Source organism: Ranitomeya variabilis, chromosome 8 (genome assembly GCF_051348905.1).
Source record: "Ranitomeya variabilis isolate aRanVar5 chromosome 8, aRanVar5.hap1, whole genome shotgun sequence".
NCBI classification, from domain to species: Eukaryota; Metazoa; Chordata; class Amphibia; order Anura; family Dendrobatidae; genus Ranitomeya; species Ranitomeya variabilis.
The window spans coordinates 93,527,987-93,540,588 of record NC_135239.1 but is presented as its reverse complement, the minus strand read 5'-3'; the positions used below and the strand labels follow the sequence as shown (position 1 = coordinate 93,540,588).

The 12,602-nt window shown below is 45.6% G+C and overlaps 1 protein-coding gene across 2 annotated transcripts in view; it reads right to left on the bottom strand.

Moving 5' to 3' along the window:
• KCNT2 (potassium sodium-activated channel subfamily T member 2) overlaps window positions 1–12,602 on the bottom strand; it is a 1,359,842-nt gene that overhangs the window by 698,852 nt on the left and 648,388 nt on the right. The window lies entirely within an intron of this gene.

Sequence of the window (12,602 nt, the reverse complement as noted above, 5' to 3'; positions counted from 1 at the left end):
ACATAGATCCTGGTCCCCACCATCTTAGAGAAGGGCATTGCAGTGATTGGCTTGCTGTCTGCGGCATCACAGGGGCTATAAAGGGGCGTTCCCGCCGACCGCCATCTTACTGCTGCTGATCTGAGCTTAGGGACAGGTTGCTGCCGCTTCATCAGAAGCAGGGAGAGCGTTAGGCAGGGTCCACTAACCACCAAACCGCTTGTGCTGCAGCGATTTCCACTGTCCAACACCACCTTCGGTGTGCAGGGACTGTGGAAGCTATTTTTTTTTTTTTTTCCCCTCAGCGCTGTAGCTCATTGGGCTGCCCTAGAAGGCTCCGTGATAGCTGTATTGCTGTGTGTACGCCACTGTGGAAACCAACTGCTTTTTTCAAAGCACATATCCTCTTGTTCCTTCCTTTCTGCACAGCTATCTTTTCTGTTTTTCCACACTTTTTATTTAATTTGTGCATCAGTCCACTCCTATTGCTGCCTGCCATACCTGGCTTACATTACTGCAGGGAGATAGTAATTGTAGGACAGTTTTTTTTTTTTTTTTGTTTTTTTTTTTTGTGGGAGATTAAGATTGGCATTTCTGCTACAGTGCCATCCCTGTGTGTGCCATCTCTCACTGAGTGGGCCATAGAAAGCCTATTTATTTTTTCCGTGATTTGTGTTCTAAAATCTACCTCAACACAAAAACAGTACATCAATCAGTGGGAGAAAAATATTGGCCTCAGTCAGGGCTTGTGTGCCACTGCTGTGTGTGCTATCTCTCATTCAGTGGGCTATAGCAAGCCTATTTTTTTTTTTTTTTTTTAATATTATTTGGTTTCTAATTCTCCCTGAAAAAAAAAAAAAAAACCTAAAAAAACAGTGGGAGAATAATATTGCCCTTTCAGCTTGTGTGCCAGTCTTGACTCCTGGGTGTGCCACCTCTCTCCCTCTCATTCAGTGGGCCATAGAAAGCCTATTTATTTATTTTTTTAAATATTATTGGGTTTCTAAAGTCTCCCTGAAAAAACAAAAAATACATAAAAAAACAGTGGGAGAGTAATATTGCCCTTTCAGCTTGTGTGCCAGTCTTGACTCCTGGGTGTGCCACCTCTCTCCCTTTCATTCAGTGGGCCATAGAAAGCCTATTTATTTTTTCCGTGATTTGTGTTCTAAAATCTACCTCAACACAAAAACACTACATCAATCAGTGGGAGAAAAATATTGGCCTCAGTCAGGGCTTGTGTGCCACTGCTGTGTGTGCTATCTCTCATTCAGTGGGCTATAGCAAGCCTATTTTTTTTTTTTTTTTTTTTTTTAATATTATTTGGTTTCTAAAGTCTCCCTGAAAAAAAAAAAAAAACATAAAAAAACAGTGGGAGAGTAATATTGCCCTTTCAGCTTGTGTGCCAGTCTTGACTCCTGGGTGTGCCACCTCTCTCCCTTTCATTCAGTGGGCCATAGAAAGCCTATTTATTTTTTCCGTGATTTGTGTTCTAAAATCTACCTCAACACAAAAACACTACATCAATCAGTGGGAGAAAAATATTGGCCTCAGTCAGGGCTTGTGTGCCACTGCTGTGTGTGCTATCTCTCATTCAGTGGGCTATAGCAAGCCTATTTTTTTTTTTTTTTTTTTTTTAATATTATTTGGTTTCTAAAGTCTCCCTGAAAAAAAAAAAAAAACATAAAAAAACAGTGGGAGAGTAATATTGCCCTTTCAGCTTGTGTGCCAGTCTTGACTCCTGGGTGTGCCACCTCTCTCCCTTTCATTCAGTGGGCCATAGAAAGCCTATTTATTTTTTGGTTTTTTTAATATTATTTGGTTTCTAAAGTCTCCCTGAAAATAAAAAAAAAAAATACATAAAAAAACAGTGGGAGAGTAATATTGCCATTTCAGCTTGTGTGCCAGTCTTGACTCCTGGGTGTGCCACCTCTCTCCCTCTCATTCAGTGGGCCATAGAAAGCCTTGTTTTTTTGTTTTTTTTTTAATATTATTTGGTTTCTAAAGTCTCCCTGAAAATAAAAAAAAAAAACATAAAAAAACAGTGGGAGAGTAATATTGCCATTTCAGCTTGTGTGCCAGTCTTGACTCCTGGGTGTGCCACCTCTCTCTCTAATTGTGGGCCATAGAAAGCCTATTTATTTTTTGGTTTTTTTAATATTATTTGGTTTCTAAAGTCTCCCTGAAAATAAAAAAAAAAAATACATAAAAAAACAGTGGGAGAGTAATATTGCCCTTTCAGCTTGTGTGCCAGTCTTGACTCCTGGGTGTGCCACCTCTCTCCCTTTCATTCAGTGGGCCATAGAAAGCCTATTTATTTTTTGGTTTTTTTAATATTATTTGGTTTCTAAAGTCTCCCTGAAAATAAAAAAAAAAAATACATAAAAAAACAGTGGGAGAGTAATATTGCCATTTCAGCTTGTGTGCCAGTCTTGACTCCTGGGTGTGCCACCTCTCTCCCTCTCATTCAGTGGGCCATAGAAAGCCTTGTTTTTTTGTTTTTTTTTTTAATATTATTTGGTTTCTAAAGTCTCCCTGAAAATAAAAAAAAAAACATAAAAAAACAGTGGGAGAGTAATATTGCCATTTCAGCTTGTGTGCCAGTCTTGACTCCTGGGTGTGCCACCTCTCTCTCTAATTGTGGGCCATAGAAAGCCTATTTATTTTTTGGTTTTTTTAATATTATTTGGTTTCTAAAGTCTCCCTGAAAATAAAAAAAAAAATACATAAAAAAACAGTGGGAGAGTAATATTGCCCTTTCAGCTTGTGTGCCAGTCTTGACTCCTGGGTGTGCCACCTCTCTCCCTTTCATTCAGTGGGCCATAGAAAGCCTATTTATTTTTTGGTTTTTTTAATATTATTTGGTTTCTAAAGTCTCCCTGAAAATAAAAAAAAAAAATACATAAAAAAACAGTGGGAGAGTAATATTGCCATTTCAGCTTGTGTGCCAGTCTTGACTCCTGGGTGTGCCACCTCTCTCCCTCTCATTCAGTGGGCCATAGAAAGCCTTGTTTTTTTGTTTTTTTTTAATATTATTTGGTTTCTAAAGTCTCCCTGAAAATAAAAAAAAAAAACATAAAAAAACAGTGGGAGAGTAATATTGCCATTTCAGCTTGTGTGCCAGTCTTGACTCCTGGGTGTGCCACCTCTCTCTCTAATTGTGGGCCATAGAAAGCCTATTTATTTTTTGGTTTTTTTAATATTATTTGGTTTCTAAAGTCTCCCTGAAAATAAAAAAAAAAAATACATAAAAAAACAGTGGGAGAGTAATATTGCCCTTTCAGCTTGTGTGCCAGTCTTGACTCCTGGGTGTGCCACCTCTCTCCCTTTCATTCAGTGGGCCATAGAAAGCCTATTTATTTTTTGGTTTTTTTAATATTATTTGGTTTCTAAAGTCTCCCTGAAAATTAAAAAAAAATACATAAAAAAACAGTGGGAGAGTAATATTGCCATTTCAGCTTGTGTGCCAGTCTTGACTCCTGGGTGTGCCACCTCTCTCTCTAATTGTGGGCCATAGAAAGCCTTTTTATTTTTTTCCTTCATTTGTGTTTTAAAATCAACCTCAACACAAAAACACTACATCAATCAGTGGGAGAAAAATATTGGCCTCAGTCAGGGCTTGTGTGCCACTCCTGTGCGTGCCATCTCTCATTCAGTGGGCCATAGAAAGCCTTGTTTTTTTGTTTTTTTTTTAAATATTATTTGGTTTCTAAAGTCTCACAGAGAAAAAATAAAAAATAAATTAGGTGGGAGATTAATATTGACATTAGTGCTTGAGTGACAGTCCTGCGTGTGTGTCATCTCTGTGATTTGGTGTCACAGAAAACAGAGTGTGTAACATTGTGCCTGATTTTCCTTGTGGTCTCACCAACCTGTTAAGGGATATTGAAATCATACTGAAGTTATAGCTCACCGTGTAAGTTGTTTGACAGCAACAAATAAAGTTAGTTTGGTTACGATTTTTAAACAATGAGGAAGTCTGGTGCAAGAGGTCGTCGTGGGCGTTCATTGTCAGCTGGTAATGATGGTAGTGGTAGTGGAGCATCAGGTGGTCGTGGGGATAAAAATATTCCACCTAAGTCTGGAGCTGTGGAGCCAGTTTCGTCGTCAGGCTACACAAGGCCTCGAACGCTCTCTTTTCTGGGAGTAGGAAAACCGCTTTTAAAGGCTGAGCAGCAACAGCAAGTTTTGGCTTACATTGCAGACTCAGCCTCTAGCTCTTTTGCCTCCTCTTCCGAAACTGGTAAATGTAAAAGCAGCGCGTCGCTTGTGGATGTTCACGGTCAGGGACAAGTCGCTTCCTTGTCCTCCTCAGCAAAAACTACAACAAGAGAGAAGGATGCAGCAGGCGACACAACGGGTCACTCCATGGAGCTCTTTACACATACCGTCCCTGGCTTAGAAAGTGAAACATTTAACAGGCCATGCCCATTACAAGTAGATTCTGACATGGAGTGCACTGATGCACAGCCACAGCCAGAGTACTATGCTGCTCCTTTGACTCAGACCACCACATTGCCCTCTCAGGGTACAGATCCACAATCAGACCCTGATGAGACTATGTTGCCCCGCCACGAACGCTATACCACCGACCGACACAGTGACACAGACGAAGTTGCACACGAGCTCGAAGAGGAGGTAATAGATGACCCAGTTATTGACCCCGATTGGCAGCCATTGGGGGAACAGGGTGCAGGCGGCAGTAGTTCAGAAGCGGAGGTGGAGGAGGGGCCGCAGCAGGCATCAACATCGCAACAGGTTCCATCTGCCGGGCCCGTATCTGGCCCAAAACGCGTGTCAAAGCCAAAACCTGTTGGAGGACAGCGTGGCCATCCGGTTAAAGCTCAGTCTGCAATCCCTGAAAAGGGATCCGAGTCTAGGAAGAGTGCAGTCTGGCATTTTTTTAAACAACATCCAACTGATCAGCGCAAAGTCATCTGTCAAAAATGTTCAACTAGCTTAAGCAGAGGTCAGAATCTGAAAAGTCTAAATACTAGTTGCATGCATAGACACTTAACCACCATGCATTTTCAAGCCTGGACTAACTACCAAACGTCCCTTAAGGTTGTAGCACCCTCGGCCAATGAAGCTAGTCAGCAACGCAACATCCCTTCCGTCACTGTAAGGCCACCATTTTCCGCACCACCGGCAGTATCTGTGCAGGTTTCTTTGCCAGCCAAAAGCAGTCAGGGTCAGGGAATCACCAGTTTAGTAGGAGGAAATATTGCATCTAGGGCACCGGCGGAAACAATACCGTCTCCAACCGTCTCTCAGTCTGCCATGTACACCGGCACACCCGAAAGTTCCACGATCTCCTGCTCTCCAGTCCAGCTCACCCTACATGAGACTCTGGTTAGAAAAAGGAAGTACTTATCCTCGCATCCGCGTACACAGGGTTTTAACGCCCACATAGCTAGACTAATCTCGTTAGAGATGATGCCCTACCGTTTAGTTGAAAGCGAAGCTTTTAAAGCCCTGATGGAGTACGCTGAACCACGATACGAGCTACCTAGTCGACACTTTTTTTCCAGAAAAGCCATCCCAGCCCTGCACCAGCATGTTAAACAGCGCATCGTCCATGCACTTAGGCAATCTGTGAGTACAAAGGTGCACCTGACTACAGATGCATGGACCAGTAGGCATGGCCAGGGACGTTATGTGTCCATCACGGCACACTGGGTGAATGTGGTGGATGCAGGGTCCACAGGCGACATCAATTTAGGGACAGTTGTGCCTAGCCCACGGTCTAGGAAACAGTTGGCTGTAGGCGTTCGCACCCCCTCCTCCTCCTCCTCGTCCTCCTGCAGAAGCTACAGCTCTTCCACAGAACGCAGTCGGCCAACCACTCCATCGGCAGATGACACTGTTGCACACCAGTTGTCCCATTATGGGCCAGCTACTGCCAAGCGTCAGCAGGCTGTATTGGCTATGAAGTGTTTGGGCGACAACAGACACACCGCGGAAGTTCTGTCCGAGTTCTTGCAACAAGAAACGCAGTCGTGGCTGGGCACAGTAGATCTTGAGGCAGGCAAGGTAGTGAGTGATAACGGAAGGAATTTCATGGCTGCCATCTCCCTTTCCCAACTGAAACACATTCCTTGCCTGGCTCACACCTTAAACCTGGTGGTGCAGTGCTTATTGAAAACTTATCCTGGGTTCTCCGACCTGCTCCTCAAAGTGCGTGCACTTTGCTCACATATCCGACGTTCGCCTGTACACGCCAGCCGTATGCAGACCTATCAGCGGTCTTTGAACCTTCCCCAGCATCGCCTAATCATAGACGTTGCAACAAGGTGGAACTCAACACTGCACATGCTTCAGAGACTGTGCGAACAGAGGCGTGCTGTTATTTATTTGTGGGAGGATACACGGGCAGGCAGTAGGATGGCAGACATGGAGTTGTCAGGTGTGCAGTGGTCGAAGATACAAGACATGTGTCAAGTCCTTCAGTGTTTTGAGGAATGCACACGGCTGGTTAGTGCAGACAACGCCGTAATAAGCATGAGCATCCCCCTAATGCGTCTGCTGATGCAAAGTTTGACGCACATAAAGGAGCAGGCGTCTGCACCAGAGGAAGAGGGAAGCCTTGATGACAGTCAGCCATTGTCTGGTCAGGGCAGTGTACAGGACGAGGTAGCGGGCGAAGAGGAGGTGGAGGACGAGGAGGATGATGGGGATGAGTATATTTTTAATGCGGAAACTTTCACGGGGGCACAGGAAATTGGTTGCGTGTCACGGCCGGGTTCTGGTTTTTTGAGGGACACAAGTGACGTAGATTTGCCTGCAACTGCCCCTCAACCAATCACAACCGGAGATTTGACAACTGGAACTTTGGCCCACATGGCGGATTATGCCTTACGTATCCTAAAAAGGGACACACGCATTACGAAAATGATGAACGATGACGATTACTGGTTGGCCTGCCTCCTTGATCCACGCTATAAAGGCAAATTGCAAAATATTATGCCACATGAGAACTTGGAACTAATATTAGCAACCAAACAATCAACTCTTGTTGACCGTTTGCTTCAGGCATTCCCAGCACACAGCGCACGTGATCGTTCTCACACGAGCTCCAGGGGGCAGCAGACTAGGAGTGTTAGGGGTGCACACATCAGAAGTGGCGTTGGACAGAGGGGTTTTCTGACCAGGTTGTGGAGTGATTTTGCTATGACCGCAGACAGGACAGGTACTGCTGCATCAATTGAAAGTGACAGGAGACAACATTTGTCCAGTATGGTTACTAACTATTTTTCATCCCTTATCGATGTTCTCCCTCAACCGTCATTCCCATTTGATTACTGGGCCTCCAAATTAGACACCTGGCCAGAATTGGCAGAATATGCATTGCAGGAGCTTGCTTGCCCGGCAGCAAGTGTCCTATCAGAAAGAGTATTCAGTGCTGCAGGTTCAATATTAACCGAAAAAAGGACTCGTCTGGCTACCCAAAATGTTGACGATCTAACATTCATTAAAATGAACCACAACTGGATTTCGAAATCTTTTGCCCCACCTTGCCCGGCCGACACCTAGCTTTCCTATGAAAAGCTCTTGCCTGTGAATTACTTTTCTAATGTCTAATTTGCTGCAGCTGATTGTACAGCATACGACATGTTTACACCTCCCTAAATGGCAAAACTCCCCACACGGGGCCGTGGTATCGCGACTTGGCGCAAGCACCCGTGAGACTGCTGTTTGTCTGAAGAGGTGGGTGTGCTCGCTTTTGGTTGACGGCATTGCTACTGGGTCCCTCATAGTACAATGTAGTGTCTCTGGCGGTGGTGGTGCGCACCCAACGTCAGACACACCGTTGTAACATGAGGGGCCCTGGGGCGGTCCCGCCGGCCTCAAGAGAGTTCCCCCCTACCCCAGCTCAAAATGTGCTCTACCACGTGCAAAATTATGTCGCACAGCTCCACCAATCTTTAGTCTATTCGCTGACATCATTCAATGTCTGGCACTGACAATACAAATTTGTAGACATCTATGATGCAACTTAAAGTAGTCTGTGTCTGTGTCCTATATTGGCACCATTAAATAGTTACTGCCAAATTACAATGTCAGAAACTCAGTAGATGAGCCCACCCCTGTACCTAAGTATGCCACCTTTTTTTTTTGTTTTGGTTGTTTTGCGAGACATTAACATCTATTTATATTTTGGGAGTACTGGGACAGACACTCCTTGCACTACTCCTCCACTCACCACCAAGCTGCCTGTGTATCCATGTAACCGCTGTAAAACTGCCATGAGCCTATTGTTTGTTATTTTAGGCCTTTGATAGCCTGTCTGCGGTCCCTACTTTAAATACTCCTCCACTGACCACCAAGCTGCCTGCCCGTGTATCCATGTAACCGCTGTGAAACTGCCATGAGCCTATTGTTTGTTATGTTAGGCCTTTGATAGCCTGTCTGCGGTCCCTACTTTAAATACTCCTCCACTGACCAGACCACTGCTGCCCGTGTACCCCTGGAACCAATTATAAAGTGCCTACAGCCAGCCCATTTTCTTATGTTAGGCCTTTGAAGCCTGTCTGCGGTCCCTACTTTAAATACTCCTCCACTGACCAGACCACTGCTGCCCGTGTACCCCTGGAACCAATTATAAAGTGCCTACAGCCAGCCCATTTTCTTATGTTAGGCCTTTGAAGCCTTTCTGCGGTCCCTACTTTAAATACTCCTCCACTCACCACCACCAAGCTGCCTGCCCGTGTATCCATGTAACCGCTGTGAAACTGCCATGAGCCTATTGTTTGTTATTTTAGGCCTTTGATAGCCTGTCTGCGGTCCCTACTTTAAATACTCCTCCACTCACCACCAAGCTGCCTGTGTATCCATGTAACCGCTGTAAAACTGCCATGAGCCTATTGTTTGTTATTTTAGGCCTTTGATAGCCTGTCTGCGGTCCCTACTTTAAATACTCCTCCACTGACCAGACCACTGCTGCCCGTGTACCCCTGGAACCAATTATAAAGTGCCTACAGCCAGCCCATTTTCTTATGTTAGGCCTTTGAAGCCTGTCTGCGGTCCCTACTTTAAATACTCCTCCACTCACCACCACCAAGCTGCCTGCCCGTGTATCCATGTAACCGCTGTGAAACTGCCATGAGCCTATTGTTTGTTATGTTAGGCCTTTGATAGCCTGTCTGCGGTCCCTACTTTAAATACTCCTCCACTGACCAGACCACTGCTGCCCGTGTACCCCTGGAACCAATTATAAAGTGCCTACAGCCAGCCCATTTTCTTATGTTAGGCCTTTGAAGCCTGTCTGCGGTCCCTACTTTAAATACTCCTCCACTCACCACCACCAAGCTGCCTGCCCGTGTATCCATGTAACCGCTGTGAAACTGCCATGAGCCTATTGTTTGTTATTTTAGGCCTTTGATAGCCTGTCTGCGGTCCCTACTTTAAATACTCCTCCACTCACCACCAAGCTGCCTGCCCGTGTATCCATGTAACCGCTGTGAAACTGCCATGAGCCTATTGTTTGTTATTTTAGGCCTTTGATAGCCTGTCTGCGGTCCCTACTTTAAATACTCCTCCACTCACCACCAAGCTGCCTGCCCGTGTATCCATGTAACCGCTGTGAAACTGCCATCATGAGCCTATTGTTTGTTATGTTAGGCCTTTGATAGCCTGTCTGCGGTCCCTACTTTAAATACTCCTCCACTGACCAGACCACTGCTGCCCGTGTACCCCTGGAACCAATTATAAAGTGCCTACAGCCAGCCCATTTTCTTATGTTAGGCCTTTGATAGCCTGTCTGCGGTCCCTACTTTAAATACTCCTCCACTCACCACCAAGCTGCCTGCCCGTGTATCCATGTAACCGCTGTGAAACTGCCATCATGAGCCTATTGTTTGTTATGTTAGGCCTTTGATAGCCTGTCTGCGGTCCCTACTTTAAATACTCCTCCACTGACCAGACCACTGCTGCCCGTGTACCCCTGGAACCAATTATAAAGTGCCTACAGCCAGCCCATTTTCTTATGTTAGGCCTTTGAAGCCTGTCTGCGGTCCCTACTTTAAATACTCCTCCACTCACCACCACCAAGCTGCCTGCCCGTGTATCCATGTAACCGCTGTGAAACTGCCATGAGCCTATTGTTTGTTATTTTAGGCCTTTGATAGCCTGTGTGCGGTCCCTACTTTAAATACTCCTCCACTCACCACCAAGCTGCCTGCCCGTGTATCCATGTAACCGCTGTGAAACTGCCATGAGCCTATTGTTTGTTATTTTAGGCCTTTGATAGCCTGTGTGCGGTCCCTACTTTAAATACTCCTCCACTCACCACCAAGCTGCCTGCCCGTGTATCCATGTAACCGCTGTGAAACTGCCATGAGCCTATTGTTTGTTATGTTAGGCCTTTGATAGCCTGTCTGCGGTCCCTACTTTAAATACTCCTCCACTGACCAGACCACTGCTGCCCGTGTACCCCTGGAACCAATTATAAAGTGCCTACAGCCAGCCCATTTTCTTATGTTAGGCCTTTGAAGCCTGTCTGCGGTCCCTACTTTAAATACTCCTCCACTGACCAGACCACTGCTGCCCGTGTACCCCTGGAACCAATTATAAAGTGCCTACAGCCAGCCCATTTTCTTATGTTAGGCCTTTGAAGCCTGTCTGCGGTCCCTACTTTAAATACTCCTCCACTGACCAGACCACTGCTGCCCGTGTACCCCTGGAACCAATTATAAAGTGCCTACAGCCAGCCCATTTTCTTATGTTAGGCCTTTGAAGCCTGTCTGCGGTCCCTACTTTAAATACTCCTCCACTGACCAGACCACTGCTGCCCGTGTACCCCTGGAACCAATTATAAAGTGCCTACAGCCAGCCCATTTTCTTATGTTAGGCCTTTGAAGCCTGTCTGCGGTCCCTACTTTAAATACTCCTCCACTCACCACCACCAAGCTGCCTGCCCGTCTATCCATGTAACCGCTGTAAAACTGCAATGAGCCTATTGTTTGTTATTTTAGGCCTTTGATAGCCTGTCTGCGGCCCCTACTTGCAATACTCCTCCACTGACCACAATGCTGCCTGGAGTGCCTGCCTGTGTATCCATGTAACCGATGTAAAACTGCCATGACTGCCTACTGTTTGTTATTTTAGGCCTTTGATAGCCTGTCTGCAGCCCCTACTTGCAATACTCCTCCACTGACCACACCAATGCTGCCCGTGTACCCCTGGAACCTATTTAAAAGTTCATAGAGCCTAGTTATATATTTTATTTACTATTAATAAGGCCATGATGGACTACGCTGTACCACGCTACAAGCTAACCAGTCGACACTTCTTTTGCGAGAAAAGCCATCCCAACCCTCCACCAGCATGTAGAAGACCGCATTGTCCATGCACTCTGGCAATCTGTGAGTACAAAGGTGCACCTGACAACAGACGCATGGACCTGTAGGCATGGCCACGGAAGATTACGTGTCCATTACGGCGCAATGGGTTAATGTGGTGGATGCATGGTCCACAGGGGACAGCCTACTAAGTCTGTCTGCAGTCCCTAATTCAAATTGTGCTCCACTGTCTAAATCGGAACTTCCACCTTCTGGCTTTCGGCCTATAGTATCAGAAATTAAACTGCATTTGGCCTTCAACTTTGGTTAGGGCCTACTAACGGCTTCTGCCCCTCCCTGGTGTTGCCCTCAACTAAATAAAGCTGAGCTTCAACCTTCTGCTCCAAATTACCATTTTGAAAAATGCAATAGGCTTTTCAGGCCTACTAAAGGAGTCTGTCTGTGTGCCCCTCCCTGGTGTTGTCCTCAACTAAATAAAGCTGAGCTTCAACCTTCCGGCTCTCATTATGTGGTTTTAAAAAAAAAAAAGGTGGTTAGGGCCTACTAACGGCTTCTGCCCCTCCCTGGTGTTGTCCTCAACTAAATAAAGCTGAGCTTCAACCTTCCGGCTCTCATTATGTGGTTTTAAAAAAAAAAAAGGTGGTTAGGGCCTACTAACGGCTTCTGCCCCTCCCTGGTGTTGTCCTCAACTAAATAAAGCTGAGCTTCAACCTTCCGGCTCTCATTATGTGGTTTTAAAAAAAAAAAAGGTGGTTAGGGCCTACTAACGGCTTCTGCCCCTCCCTGGTGTTGTCCTCAACTAAATAAAGCTGAGCTTCAACCTTCCGGCTCTCATTATGTGGTTTTAAAAAAAAAAAAGGTGGTTAGGGCCTACTAACGGCTTCTGCCCCTCCCTGGTGTTGCCCTCAACTAAATAAAGCTGAGCTTCAACCTTCTGCTCCAAATTACCATTTTAAAAAATGCAATAGGCTTTTCCGGCCTACTAAAGGTGTCTGCCCCTCCCTGGTGTTGTCCTCAACTGAACAAAGCTGAGCTTCCACATTCTGGCTTTCGCCCTATACTATCAGATATTAAACTGCATTTGGCCTACTAGTGTGGTTAGGCCCTTGAAACAGTGTCTGCTGCTCTTGGGTTTGCTACTCCACTGAACAAAGCAATGCCGCCTGTTTAGTCCTGTTACCAATTTTGAACTGCATGTAGCCTACTTTATTCTTTGGCCCTATATCTGTTTCCTCCTCATCCTGCCCATTGCCCAGCCACTGCTAAATGAGTCTGCTGGTACATTGACCGAGACCACTACATTCCCCTTGTACTCTACACAGCCAG